The sequence below is a fragment of the Chelonia mydas genome, chromosome 6 (assembly GCF_015237465.2).
Source record: "Chelonia mydas isolate rCheMyd1 chromosome 6, rCheMyd1.pri.v2, whole genome shotgun sequence".
NCBI classification, from domain to species: Eukaryota; Metazoa; Chordata; order Testudines; family Cheloniidae; genus Chelonia; species Chelonia mydas.
The window spans coordinates 23619973-23634688 of record NC_051246.2 but is presented as its reverse complement, the minus strand read 5'-3'; the positions used below and the strand labels follow the sequence as shown (position 1 = coordinate 23634688).

At 46.2% G+C, this 14716-nt stretch overlaps 1 protein-coding gene across 14 annotated transcripts in view; it reads right to left on the bottom strand.

Annotated features, from left to right (window-relative positions):
* Positions 1-14716, bottom strand: part of LRRC56 (leucine rich repeat containing 56) — a 134160-nt gene that overhangs the window by 94036 nt on the left and 25408 nt on the right. For 2 of the 14 annotated variants that reach the window (XM_043549898.1, XM_043549902.1), the window contains exons 1-4: positions 6565-6789; positions 4068-4226; positions 3350-3482; positions 702-774 (exon numbers count right to left, since the gene is read on the bottom strand). The gene's annotated coding sequence lies outside the window, so the exon portion shown is untranslated. Of the gene's footprint in view, positions 1-701; positions 775-3349; positions 3483-3547; positions 3626-4046; positions 4227-6564; positions 6791-14716 lie in introns of those variants that run through there. The other 12 variants (XM_037899542.2, XM_043549903.1, XM_043549895.1 and 9 more) reach the window with 11 other exon arrangements.

Genomic DNA, 14716 nt, shown 5'->3' with positions numbered 1-14716 from the left:
TGCAAGTTCTCTCAATATACATTGGATCTTCTGTGACATTTAAGGGACAATAACCAAGTACTAATTTCTCAGTTTACCTAATATTCTCAGGCTACCCTTATGTACTGAAGTATTATTAAAGGTGCGGTAGCACCCATCGTACTAAACACTTTCCAAATACAGAAGAAGACACAGCTCAACATTCGGTTTTAGGCCCTGATCCTACAAAAGCTTATTCACACGTTGAACTTTACTCACATGCTTAACTTTACTTACAGTGAATAGTCCCACTACTCACTATAAGTAAAGTTAAGCATGTGAGTAAAGTTTTGCCTAAATGTGGCCTTAATCATTTAGAATATAAAAAGCCATCCCTGTGAGTTACCAATGCTTTATATTCCTTCTTCACAGTAGCTCTATCAGAAAGAAGTCTGAAGGTCTCCCTTTTCCTAATCAGCCATGCCAAGTTAGCATAAAGTCTCATAGGTCTAACTGAAGTTGAAGTTAAAGTTGTCTCTGACCTCATTTCCATGTAGACTTAGACTTGGTTTTGCTTAGGAGACTTAAAACACAAAATCTAAGATCTGAGACTCTAATGCTAGGACTGGACTGCAGAACTGAGACAGGATAGTGCTGAATGCACCAGAACACCGTAGCACATCCCATTTCTATCCCTACTCCATGTTCAAATCTTTGTATACTGCTAAAAAGAAGTTAGTTACCTCCAGGGGTCTCTCCTCTTACACAGCAGATTTAACAACTGGGAACAAAAGGGTTGCTTCCTCAGCATGTAGTCTGAAAAATAATATACAAAAATTACGATTTGCCCATATTCTAGAAAAGAAAGTAACATTTAAGCAACTCACGGTGGGGCCTTGGGGAAGGGGGTGGAATTGGGGCAGGACGGAGCAAAGGCGGGGCCCCCGCACTTCCCTGACACATACCCCCCCTTGCCCCCTGCTGTGAGCTGCTCGGGGCAGGGGGCTGGGAGCACCCCCACGACCCCAGCCCACACCCTTAGCCCCCTGCCCTGACTCCTGTACCCCCCTCACACTCCCAGCCCTGACTCCTGCACCCCTCTCAACCCCCCCCCAGCCCCCTGCCCTCCCTGGCTCCTGCACCCCCCAACACCCCTTAGCCCCCTACCCACCCTGACTCCTGCACCCCCCACATCCCCACCTGCACCCCTCGCACCAAACGGGAGCTGCCCCAGGTAAGCGCTCCACATCCCAACCCCCTGCCCCAGCCCGCACCCTAATTCCTGGCCAGACCCTGCATCCCAACCCTCAGCCTGCTCTTGCACTCTAACTTCCTCCCAGTCCCGGTATCCCCAACCCCGAGCCCCCTCCTGCACCCTAAGTCCTGGCCAGACCCCAGATCCCAATGTTTTTTTATATTTCTTTAAATAAAGCTCTCTTATCCAAAGCGCTTTATAATAGTTATCTAATGGTACAAACAATATTTGCAAAGATCATTAAGTGGTCTGCCGAGACCCGCAGCAATTTTCAAGTGGTCTGTGGAAAAATAAGTTAGACTGTAAAAAACAATCAAGGTACCTCACTTTATTTTCATTTACTTCCTATTACTTATAGGAGGAGGATGAAGAAAAAAAAGAATGAAAAATGGGGGCAGAGGGAGATAAGAGAGAATGTTCTTTTTCTTGGCTGGGTCCCAAGGAGGGGCCCCAAAAATGAAGCTGAGCACAGGGCCCCACTAACTCTAAATCCACCACTGAAGAGAGGTCATATGAGTTGTGGCCATGGTCACAAAAGGAGTCACTTTCAGTGTTGAGATTAGAACATAAAATGTCCTCGCTTCCAGTGCTGTGCTCAGACCAAGTTTTCTGGTAAAGAAACCCAGGTCTAGCAGAAGTCAAAGGAAAATATCAGGGAACAGAAAACAGCTCAGGAGCACATTTGGGTACAAAATGCTCCCAAAAATTGGCAAAGAAAAACAGTTTAAATTTAAAGGAACACTGTCAAATCAATGTAGGTATTGTATACACAATAATCAAACAAAATGTTTCTCTTTTCGATCCAAACACTACAGTTTACTGGTATTGTTGGGGACACTGGGGCATGGCCACTAGGTAACTCGAGGGGATGGAAGACCACGAGTGTCGATGAAGCCCCCTCGCACTAGGCCCAGGCGTCCTTGCCCCCTCCCCGCCTGGAGGCACTTGCAGCAGCTATGCATACTACGCCCAAGTGTCCTTGACCCCCCCGCCTGGAGGCACTCACAGCAGTTATGCTGAGGATCTGCAACAATATGTTGCAGAGTCAAACTGCCTGAAACTAAACAAGGCCAAACAGGGCAAATATGGAAAAACAATGCTGAATAAAGCAGCTTTATGTATGGTTTAACAAATAATACAGAGAACAAGGGAACTAGCTGGTAACTGAATTGGCTGGCTATATGGATACTTAGGGCAGCTTGCTATTAAATAAATATGCTAAAAAAAAAAAAATATGTATAAAAGCCTGTGTAACTTCCTGCTCTGTGTGCAGGATTTGAGATTCTGTTCTCCCTGTACTTTGTTTGCAGCTGCAAATAAACTTTTCTGCTTCTCCACCCCGTTGTGATTATTGGGCGACGCACACCGGGTAACGAACCCCTGCTGTTGTTTTGCCTCTTGGCACTGGGTGCCGGCAACAGTATTGTATAAAAAGGAGGACATGAAATGGATTAGTAACCAACTATAAACAAAAGTGAAATGGTCTAAGATCAATGTAGTGCAAGAAGTAAACCAGATACACAGTGAAAAGTAAGTTACCCTTTTAATATTCCTCCAGTGTTAGTAACCTGAGATGTTAATAGTTATACAAGTAACGCCATCTGTTTTTTTAAAAATATCCAAATTTTAATCAGACAGTGCCCCTTTAAAAAAGCTTAGCTCCTGAGCCATGATTTTCCATTTTTAATGCAGTTCTGTTAGCCTTTACACAATACCTGCCATGGCAAATCAACTTTCAACTTGTATAATGGCAACTATTTGTAGCCCATGTAATATCATCAAATACTACTTGGTGGATTTGTTACCATGTTCTGTGAACACGTAATGGTAACAAAAACACTAACCGGACTCAGTTTTACTAGCAAATTCAAGTCAGCTGAATACTTCTAAATTCATTTTGGTGAGTTGCTCAAGGATGTTCTAACTCAAGAACATCATATCTATAATTCTCAGAAGTAAAAATCAAACCTTTCACACTAATATGAAATGTAGTAACTCCAAGATGAGGAATTTTATTCATATTATTTTGTGGCATTAACAATTTTATACTATTGCAGGTTGAAAAGATTGGATGCTGTATTCTAGTTCTGTCCCAAAATATGTTTCAGTTAGACAGTGGAACAAGTAGTTACCCACCCTGGAGAAGCCAAACTCACATCTGCTCAAAAGACAGCTCACATACTGAATCTGACCCACAGTGTCATGAAAGGCAGCTTGCTGACATCATAGACTTTTTTTTAATTCTTTCCACTGACACATGAACACTCCACTGTGGAAAGATACAGACCAAAAGATTTTGTTACAGATGAATTCAATAGGACACCAGATCCTTACACTGAAAACTGCTGTTCTTCCTTCCTGCTACAGAGGAACGTATGATCAGCAACTACTCCTCCAACATGTCAGTCTTCGGCAGCATGAATATATGCAATCCTATTGCGGAGGAATACACTTTACAGCCACCACACTTTATACCAGAGCCAGTCCTCAGGCTATTAGTTCTATGCATTATTTGCTCTTCCTCAGTGACTTGCTGGTAATAATGAATATTATCTAAAGCTCAAACACAGGAAGAGAGCAGCAAGCATCAGAAAAGCTTTTAGATTGCAACAATCCTGAACTCTGACATGACTGCACACTACTTTCTTATCCAGGTACTTGATTAGGCAAAGCCTTCAAGGGTTGGGGGGGTTTTTGAAGGAGGGGATGGAGGATGGGGGAGAGAGAGAGAGAGAGCGCATGTTATAGAAGAAAAGATTTTTAAAAATGAAGAAGCCTGAAACATTGTGGGTATTTTATAAAAATTTTTTAAAAACAAAGTAAAGTCGTTCACCCCCTAGCTGTTATCTTTCACCTTTTCTTTTCTATCCACCGTTGTTCTGCCTTCTTCTCATATCCATCTCCCTCTCCTCTTATGGGAATTTTCTTTTACTAGTCACATCTCCATTGGTCTTTAATAGAAAATGGGCTTCTAGTGCAGTGTCTCATGTGTCTCATGACTTTGCTCCATGTCCTATTAAAACAACATTAAGATGCTTGTCTTCAATAAAAAGAAAAGAAAAAGGAAAGTGGACTCTAAAGGCTGGAGTATTCTGTAATAAATGGGAGGAAAACTGTTGCTTCATCAGTCACAATAGCAGAGGACTGTGCTCAGTATGTCCTAAAAATGTGACAGTACCTAATGGAATATAACTTAGAACTGCGTAAAGAAATAAAGACTGAAGGCAGCTTCCAGGAGTAATCAGGACAAGGTAAAGGATTTAATAAAGTACAACTCATGTGCCCGGCAACAGTTATTTACTGAACACCAGAAACAATAGTTGTCTTTGTGGCCATAAGAAGCAAACTGACTCAACGTGGTAAGAAAAGTGTTTGTTTTAGCCTAGCATTGAATAAAAGGCTGAAGTCAACATTTACTGCATTTTCACTGCAGAAAGTATTGTCTGGAAAAAACAGTCAGAATGACAAATGCAATAGATGTTTACATTAGAACAGTCAGATTTGTTCTCATGAAGAAAACAACTAAAGTATTCAGGCGATTACTGCACAAAATAGGTACACAATATGGAGGCCTTCTGTATTACATAGAAGGTTCATGGCTGAGTGCTGGCCATGTTCCCTGGAGCATGCACTCTCTAGTGGGAAATCATGGGCATCACCTGCACAATGTACCATCTTGCCTTGAACAGGGGGCATCCCAAACACACTCCCAATAGTGCATTGAGAACATACTGCACCTGAATAAACTATGGCTCAATCTTGTAAGGTGAGAAGCACATCCTGCATGGCGCTGAACTCCCATGAAGGTCAATGGGAGTTGAGGATGCACAGCACCTATGCAGGATCAGGTCCCTAATGCGCTACAGGACCAGCACTTCAATTACTAAATAAATAAATAAATGTCTTTGTCCATTTCAGAACCAGCTAAAAACTATGAACAATAAATTATTCCCATCTCTTAAAATAATCAGGGATAATTCCCTACATTTTGGGATTAGCCTGGGTTATTTATATTTCAATATGCTTCCCCTCAAAGCTCCACACACTTGTACAATTTAAATGTGCAATTAAAAAAAAACCCAAACAGATTAATTGTCAGCCCTGAAACAAACAGAGAACAACAAACATTCTGTATAAAGGATTTTTCTCCCTCCAGTATGGTAGATGCTCTAGAACAGGAACACAAACTGTCTTTGGTCTTAAAACCTTAGAATTTATTAGACATATTCACTAAAAAAGATTTTTGCTTCTTCTGAAAGGCTTGTCTAAATCAGTGTTCCCAGGCTTTTCAGATAATTGTATGAGTTTAACTGTACCAGTCAGTGCCTGCTGCCTCCTGTTCACCTGGGCATAGATTACTAATAAATAATAATAATGAATCGTCCTTTACACTTTACAGCATTTTCTATTCTCCAAGAACTACACAAACATTAAATAATTTTCAGAACACCCCCATCAAGTAAGCAAGTGTTCTCATCTGCATATTACAGATCAGGAAAAAAGAGGCACAAAAAACAGAGGGACTCGCCTAGGGTCACACAATAAGCAGAGCCAGGATTAGAACCCAGGAATTTCCGGCTCCCTGTTTTGTGTTCAAACTACGATGTCTCAAAATCACAGGATTGGGATTTTCAGAAACACGAACTTCATAGCAAGTGGCTTGGAAAGCAGATAGCAGCCTGCACCATGTGCAGCACAGAGACATATCATTAAGATAGGGGTAGTGGAAAGCTAAGCGTACCAGCAGGGCTACCACGTCTAAGATATTTACGCAGTCCCATGGCTGGACACCACTTTGTTAGCACGTCACTAACTTTACACTGTAATGCCCTTGTGCCAGGATGCAGCACCCCAAAGGCAGAACCATGTTTGCTCAGACTGGGAAAGGACACGGAGGTCACCCCTCAAAAGTGAGGAGGATCCCACAAACACCAGGATGGGCTTCAGAGGGGTTAGCCGTGTTAGTCTGTGTCAGCAAAAACCAGGAGGAGTCCTCCTGGCACCTTAGAGACTAACACATTTATCTGGGCATAAGCTTTCGAGGGCTAAAGTGGGGGACAGCCCACGAAAGCTGAAGAAACGGGTTAGCCTCGAAGGTGCCACAAGGGCTCCTCGTGGTTTTTAAGCAGGATGGGCAGCTCCTCTTCATACCTAGGCACGAAGGGGCTGACGTGTGGCAGCCCCGATCCCAGTGCCTGCTTGGGCCGGGGGCGCGACGGGCACAGGGAAGGCCGCTCCTGCTGTTTCCCCTTTCTCACACTCCAGGGCAGCTGTGTCTCCCCCCATCCTCCGGTTCAAACATGCCCCTGCGGGCAGCCCGCCTCTGGGGGGGGGCGGGCAGCGACTCCTACCTGCTGCTTATCGCCTGCTGCCAGCACAGGTGGAAGGAGCTCCGCACACCTCCCTCCCCCCACCGGGGAAAAGACTCAGCCTCTGCCCCGGCAGAAGTGAAGGAGCTGGGGGCGCCCCACGCAGGCCGGCCCGCAGCCTTCCCCACTTCCCTCCAGCCTTCCAGGTCGGGGTGAGCCGCCAGTAGCGGCCAGGCCGCAGGTTGCCCCGGCAACTGGCCGATTTGAATATGCTCATTAAATATTCATGACCTCTAGTCACTTGACCCAGCCCCTCCCTCCAGGCAGCGCGGAGAGCAGGGCCCGCCGGCGCGCGCGTTTCCCTCGGCGGCGCCCGGGACGCGCTGGCCCCTGCCAGCGCCGTGGGATATGCCGCTAGCAGCCTTCCGCCTAGAGAGCATGCTCCCCGCGCTTGTCTCCTCCCCAGCCCCAGACTAGCGCTCCAAAGGGGAATAATGGACTAGCCCCCCCCCCTACCTTTGCCTACCCATCCCTGCCCATGTACCCACCTCTCCCTCTCCTCACTTTCCAGCCCCGTCTAGGGCCCCTCCCCCCACTTCTGCCTAGCCACCTCCACACAATTCCCCACCCTCCTCCTTGTGGGTCCAGCCAGCATCTACCTCTTCAACACACCTTGCCAGCCCCCTCAGTCCTCCCCTCTCTTCTGGTCTTCTCCATCTGCGCATGCCCACTGCCTCCATCTCTGCATTATTCCCCTATCCAGTCCTCTCAGACCCAGCCTCCCCATATCCATTCCCACCCCCAGCCTTGCTAAGGCCTCCTCCAGCTCCGTTCCCCACCAGACATACCCGCGCCCATACCCAAGCTCCAGCTCCCTCTTTACCACCCCACCCAGTCCCCTTCTGCCTCTCCCTGCATCAGTTTATGCAGGCCCTAGCCTTACTATGGTAACCTTTGGTTCCCAGCTCCCACGCACCCTTCTGCTTATTGCCTCATCCAGCCCCCTTGTTTCTGCCTTGACTAGCTTCCCCCTCCAATATACACCCCCCTGCTTTTGCATGCCCCGCTGTTTAGAGCCCTTTGTGTGAGGTCTCTCACAGATGTGAGAGGAGTGAGCCGGACTTTGCATGGGGCCACATTGTTTTTCCCCTCCCTCAATTCCCAGCTTCTTCCATTCCCCTCCCTGACCTGCCCACCAGTGCAGTGCTATAACAGCCCGTGCCAGCCACCATCTCTGCCAGCCAGCCGGGAGCAGCTAGACAGGAGGAGAAGCAGCTGGCCTAGCTGCTTTACAGGTACCACAGCAACTCTGAGACCAGGAAGAGACTCTGCATGGGGAATCCCTGCTGCTGCATTGCTGCCTGCTGTACTGGTGACTGACACCTCACCAGGGCTGCGGGCAGGCATGACACTTATGCATCTGGAGCCCTGTCACCCCTAATGCCTGACACTTGCAGCACTGCACATACCATACAGACCCCCAGCCTCCTCATTACAGCTGTGACTGGTCCCTACACCTACAAACATATACACACCCTCCTCACCATGGATCTAATTCCCTCACCTCTGTGTCCCCATCCTCACACCCACATGCCTCATTAGAAACCTGTCTGATCCTGTGCCTACATGCAAAGCTTCCTCATTGTGGCTCTGTTCACCCCCTCCCCCCTCTCTGTATCCCCATACCCACACCCAGTCGTCCTCTCTACAGCCCAGTACAGTACTCCCCACCGCCACATGCCCTCCCCATCACACATGCACATATACAACCTCCTCACTGTGGTTCCATCCAGTCCCCCCACTTCTGTGTACCCACTCCACACACTTTACGAAGGACCCATCTCCTGCCCACCACCTCTGTGTATATTCTCCACACATCCAGCCCCTTCATTACAGCCCCGTCTGATTCCCCCTACTTCAGCATACTCTCGCCTCACTCATACACACCCTCCTCTCACTACAGCTGCATCTAGTCCCCTCACCTCTGTGTACATATCCTGTACAATCAGCCATCTCATTTCTCTCCACTTCTATATGTACACCCCTCTAAGTACTCAGACCCAGTTGCTTCAGTATGGCTTCATCTGGCCTCCCCTGCCTCCATATACTCACTCAATTGCTTCAGTAGGATCTCACCCAGCCTCCCCTCCACTTCTTTGGACCTAACCCCACCGCTCTCCTACATGTTCCCAGCTTCAACAGGGCCCGGCACAGTTCTCCCCTCACATCTCCTTTTAAGTACACCCAGGCCTAAAATATATCACAAAAAAAGTTATGAAATATTTAAGGTTGCTATACACATAGTACGCCTGACACAAACCCACAAAAGCAAGGAAATGAAAAGTTAAGCCATATCACAGTATTTATCCTCTACTTCACCCAGAGGAAGGCACTTTACCACTGCATGCCACAGATCACTCATCACAGTCTTAACTCTGCCCCCATAGGGATGCCAGCCTTCCAGCACCCCCTTTACCAAAGCACCCCACAAACTATTCCTCAGCTTTCCCTTCTCCACCTTCCTTTATTATTATTTGTATTACAGGACCACATAAAGTCCCCAGCCTGTTCCATTGCGCCAGGCACTGTAAAAGCGCATAAGTAAGAGACAGTCCCCACTCTGGAAAGCTTGCAATCTAAACAGACAAAATAGAAAAGAGAAGGAGGGGAAACAGAAAGGCAAACTGACTCATGTTAATAATAAAGCTAGGAATAGACCCCAGGTCTCCTGAGTCCTAGTTCAGTACCCTCCCACTTGGACTACACTACTTCGGCCTGTCCCTTGCTATCAGTTGTGGAAGTCTGGCATGCTTAAAAGGTGAAGTTTAGCAAAGGGTGTACTGGAGAGTGGGTATCCATAGTGAGGGAGAGTTAAGGTTGTGGTGTGTGACTTTTGTGTTCAGTAGTTGTGGTAGTGGTATGCTTCATCAGAGAATTGTCCTTACCAGAGAGCAAGGGTGGGAACATAATCGAATCCAATCTTTTACTCAAGATCATAAAAAATCTGCTCCTCACAATAAAACAGCACTGTTGGTGTTGGAATTAACCCTCACACTTAATATAAACAAACAAACAAACATGCAATGCAGGTAGTGACACCTGTACTTAAGGTTGCTTGATGCTTCCCATTATAAAATCTTGTTTTCAGTTGCTTATAACTTTGCCAAATTTAAATTGCTTGAGCTGAAATTTTCCATGGCAGGTCTTTGCTTCAGACTGAGGTTTTGGGGAAAGTTTCAGCTAAACCAGTTCATCTGTTTCTCAGAACAAGGTTAGGGAAAAACAGATTATTTTGCTGATGGTAAAAAAGTGCATTAACCATTTCATTGGGAAGCTAGCACCTTCATACCTTGGAGCAAGGACTTGAAATTTGGCAGGAGGATTGCCTTTGTGTTATAGATGTGCTTATTGCTCTTCCCATGAAACTATGCCCAAATTTGGTCAAATTATAAGGTTCTGAAAAATCATAGTTCACACATGCTCAGTAGATACTTGCTACTGCTAAATTCTCCTGCCCGTCACAGCTCCTGTGTGTGACCGGACTGTGCATGCATCATCCCTACTGATCAAATGAGCGTGATCCCGCTCAGGGCTACAGAGACTGAGCAGAACTTTCCCTGCTATTGGTCCTCCAGTCTATAGAGGCCACTACGGCAACACGAACCAGAACCGGCAGCAGGATGACTAGCTCTCCTGTGCTCCCAATTCTTGCCATGCTGGTGCCCAAGCATCCAGGAGAAGGAAAAGGAAACAAAGTGCCTGACTCAGATGCAGAGAGTTGAAGACTGAGGGAAAATGGGGGAAGGGAGGATAGGAGCCTGGGGGTGGAGGGTTAGGAGATGGGAGTAGGCAGGGGGCAGGAGCAGAGGGAGACAGAAGAGGAGGTGCCATAGGAACAGGGTTGGAAGAAGGTTGTGGGGAGAACATTGGCAGAAGCAAGGGATAAGGGCTGGAGCAAAGGGAGGGAGACAGAGGAAGGAGACAAGGAAAGGGGGCACAAGACTGGAGCAGAGTGGGGACGGGCAGGATTAGGGTGGGGAGTAATGAACAGGAGCTGGCAGGGGGTAGGTGGATAGCAGCAGAAGAGGAGAGGTTACTGGGGGACAGGGGCAGAAGTGTCCAAATAACCACTACAGATCACTCCTTTGAAGAACGTAGAATGGAACCTATTATTCCTGAGTCCCACATTCCTTTGCTGTAAGCTGTGAAACTCACTGGCAAAGTTTGTGTTTCCATACCCTTCTAGTTTTAATTTCCTCATCACTGTAGCATCTGACTGCTTCACAAACATTAATACATTTATCTTCACACTGCCCCCGGGAGGGAAAGTGGCATTATTCTGATTGTAGAGATGGGGAACTAAGGAATAACGCCATTAATGTCAAAAGTGTCCACTAATTTGGGGTACCCAATTTGAGACGCTATGGCCTGATTTAAAAAAAAAAAACCCTTAGAATTTTATAGCACTTTATTTGTTAAGGGCAGAGCTCCCATTGACTTCAGTTGCTGCAGTGAGGGCTCAGCACTTCATCACCTCACGGTTTCAAATTGGGCATCCAGAAAATGAGAATCACACAGTAGTGGCCAACTGTTGAAAAGTCTGGCAGAGGTGACTTGCCCCAGCATCACAAAGGAACTCTGTGGGGGCAGAGTATCATCATTTATGTACACTCCAGTCTATTCCATGCAATGTTGCTCTGGAATACGCATATTCAGTTCTCCATCTGAAATATACACAGATGTGATCATTTTTGAATTTTTAAAATTAAATACACCCATTAAATTCTATTTAGAGCTACAAGAGCAGATTTAAAGGTGTGTTGATGCTGCTGAGCGTCAATAACTCCATTCACTGGTTTCTTTGCATGGAATGGAAGCTAAGGTTGGTGTCAGAACTCTTTGTATAACATAACTTGTGATTTCCGGTGGTTTAAAACGATGTATCTAAAGCAACTTTTTCTTTGGAATAACAGTTACCAAGCTTGATGCTCCATTCAGAGCAAGAGAAGTAGGAGGGCCAGTAACGGGCTAGTTACTTGCAGCTCCTTGATTTTTGTGCCAGCCTGAACCCAATGTCATTTAGCACTATGCCACATCCACCATACTGCTGCAAGTGTGTCAGAGCTTCACCACTGCTGATGGCTCTTGGATACAGTATTGCAAAGAAAACACCATAGTGCTCTTAAAAAAATAAACCTTAGACATTAGATCAGGAAATGAAGCATCTTCTGGGCCTGATGGTCAACCAGCATCAGAAAATATCACTCAGGGCCTGATCTTTCACAGTGTGGAGCACTCTCACTCCCACAGGTGTCAATGCAAGCTGTCAGTCCACTTTCACAGGAAGGAAGGCCGTGGGAGGTAGCATGCTTCAGGAAAGTAGTATGATTCAGTGGAAACAACACTGGATTGGGCGTCTGCAGATGGGAGTATTTTCCGCAACTCTGGCAGACCTGCTGTATGACCTAGGGCAAGTCACCTCTCAGTGCCTCAGTTTCCAAGATGTAAATTGGGGGAAATGATACTCTCCAATAGGGCTAAGTGTATGTATATGTATTTGGTAATATTAACCATTTCCCTCCTTCCGTTGGAATTAAGCTTGTTATGATTACTCCAGTCTGAACTACTTTTTTAAACCATTCAAGGAGAAAATGCATCTTTCCATAAGCAAGTAAGATGAAATCTGGCACAATCTCAGAGTAAATATAGGAGCTTTGTGCCTGAACTGCGCAGAGTTAATGTAATGGCTCTGGGGATGGAGCCAGAACAAAGCTAAGATCAGGAAGAAAACTGTAAATTAAAAATTACAGCACTGATGTGATCCCTCTCCAGGAACTATCTTATACATATAAAACCATAGAGAGGAGAAAAAGGTCTGACTTCATTCTTGAGCTACCAATTTTCTTATACTTGGAATATATAAAATAAACAGTTTATGAAATTATATGGAAATTCTAGTCCTGATTCCAATCTCACTTACACCAGTAGAACTCCAATGATTTAGAGAGAGTTACTGTGGATTCATACTGGTGGTAAATTAAGTTAACGAGAGCTGTGGGTGCTCACCAACTCTGCAAACCAAGCCTAGAATGCCTCAGATTGGACATGCTTAGCCCTTGGAGTCATGCCCTGTCTACTTATGTATTTAAATGAATATATGGCCTTCATCACCTTAGAATCTGAGCACCTCACAGTCATGAATGGATTTGATTTATTATTAATTGATTTTGTAATTTGTATTACAGTAGCTCTTAGAGCAGAGGTGGGCAAACTATGGCCTGCGGGCCACATCCAGCCCGCGGGACCGTCCTGCCTGGCCCCTGAGCTCCTGGCTGGGGAGGCTAGCCCCTGGCCCCTCCCCTGCTGTCCCCTCTACCCCATGGATGGCTCCATCTGGGTGGCGGGGCTGCGAGCTCCTGCTGTTCTGAGTGGCATGGTAAGGGGGCGGGGGGAGAGGGGTGTTGGATAAGGGACAGAGGGTCCCGGGGGGCAGTCAGGGGACAGGGATTGGTTGGATGGGGCAGAGGTTCTGGGGGACGTGGTCAGGGGATGGGTGGGGGGGGGTTGGATAGGGCGTGGGAGTCCCGGGGGGCCTGTCAGGAAGCGGGGGTGTGGATATGGGTTGGGGGGGCAGTTAGGGGACAGGGGGGGTTGGATAGGGGGTGGGGTCCTGGGGGGGGTGGTTTGGGGCAGGGGGTCCTGGGAAGGGGAGGTCAGGGGACAAGGAGCAGGGGGGGGTTGGATGGGTCGGTGGTTCTGAGGGGGGCAGTCGGGGGCAGGAAGTGGGAGGGGGTGGATAGGAGGCGGTGCCAGGCTGTTTGGGGAGGCACAGCCTTCCCTACCCAGCCCTCCATACAGTTTTGCACCCCGATGTGGCCACAAGTACTCCTTTTCTTTTTGCGGATACCAACTAACACGGCTGCTACTCTGAAAGGTAAAAGACAGTCTCTCTTCCCCACAGAGTTTATAATCTAGATCGGTGTTTTTCAAACTCTGGTTTGTGGACCCCTGGGTGTCCGTGAAAGGTTCTTGTTACCATAGAAAAGTGGTTTTCAACCAGTGGTCCGTGGACCCCTGCGGGTAGACTATGTCTAAGATTTCCAAAGGGGTCTGCACCTCCGTTCAAAATTTTTTAGGGGTCTGCAAATGAAAAAAGGTTGAAAACCACTGATCAAAGACAAGAAAGACAAAGAAATAACTGCAATCTTCATTTTACCGAGGGGTACTAAGGAAAGGGTAGATTGTCCAAAATCACAAAGGAAGTAAGGAATTGAACCCTAAAACCTCATTCCCAGCCCCTGAACCACTAGACCATCCTCTGTTCTTCAGCAGTGCTTTCTTTTTTGTGTCACATAAGTGGGGTATTCGATTTCTTTTGTAATTTCTGTAGCAATGATGATTTGATCACTGTCATGGCAGCTAATTTTGCACAGGCCCCTTTAAAGAGAAACTTGCAATTGGCCCAGGGAAAACTTTATTTCAAGTCTATGTAACTACCTCATAAACCTGTTATCTTTAATATGGTTGAAGTCATTGTGCCCAGTTGATGACATCACAATAATTTCCATAGAAACAGATGTTAAAAGCATAGGACTTCTTCACTGTCAGATAAAGTAGAAGGATAAACTGAAGATATGAGGGAGAAAGCACTTATTGAAAGAGCTAAAGAAAGATAGGAAAACATGGGGTCAATGAGTTTATTTTGTTGCAACTGTTCCTTGTTTTCAAGCTGGACCCAATGTGAGAATCCAATTTAAATCACTTTCCCTGATACACTGAATCAGGGCATTTGTTTTAGCTTTTGAGAAGAGCATATTTGAATTTGTAAATTGTAGTATGAATGGAAAATTTTGTCAGGAAACATACAGCGTATTGTACAAAGCCTTCGCCTTTCAGGCCGAGCTGGGCCTGGGAAAACTTGCAATAAGGGTTTCAAGGATATTTTTAATCCAATTTGGAGTGGTGGAAATATTCATCTCTTCCTGTCCCTGTTCCTTCAGACAAATAAACCAAGACATTAGTTTGTTGAAGCAACCCAGAAATACTGTTCAGAGTCAAGGAGCAAACAAGTACTTTCCAGAGGCTACATTGGGGCCAGGCCTACAGATTAGTTCCTGCCCTCTCACTGTTATGTAGTTTGACAAGGGAAACGTAAACCCATACTTGACTCTGTGGAAATGCAATCAGATTATCT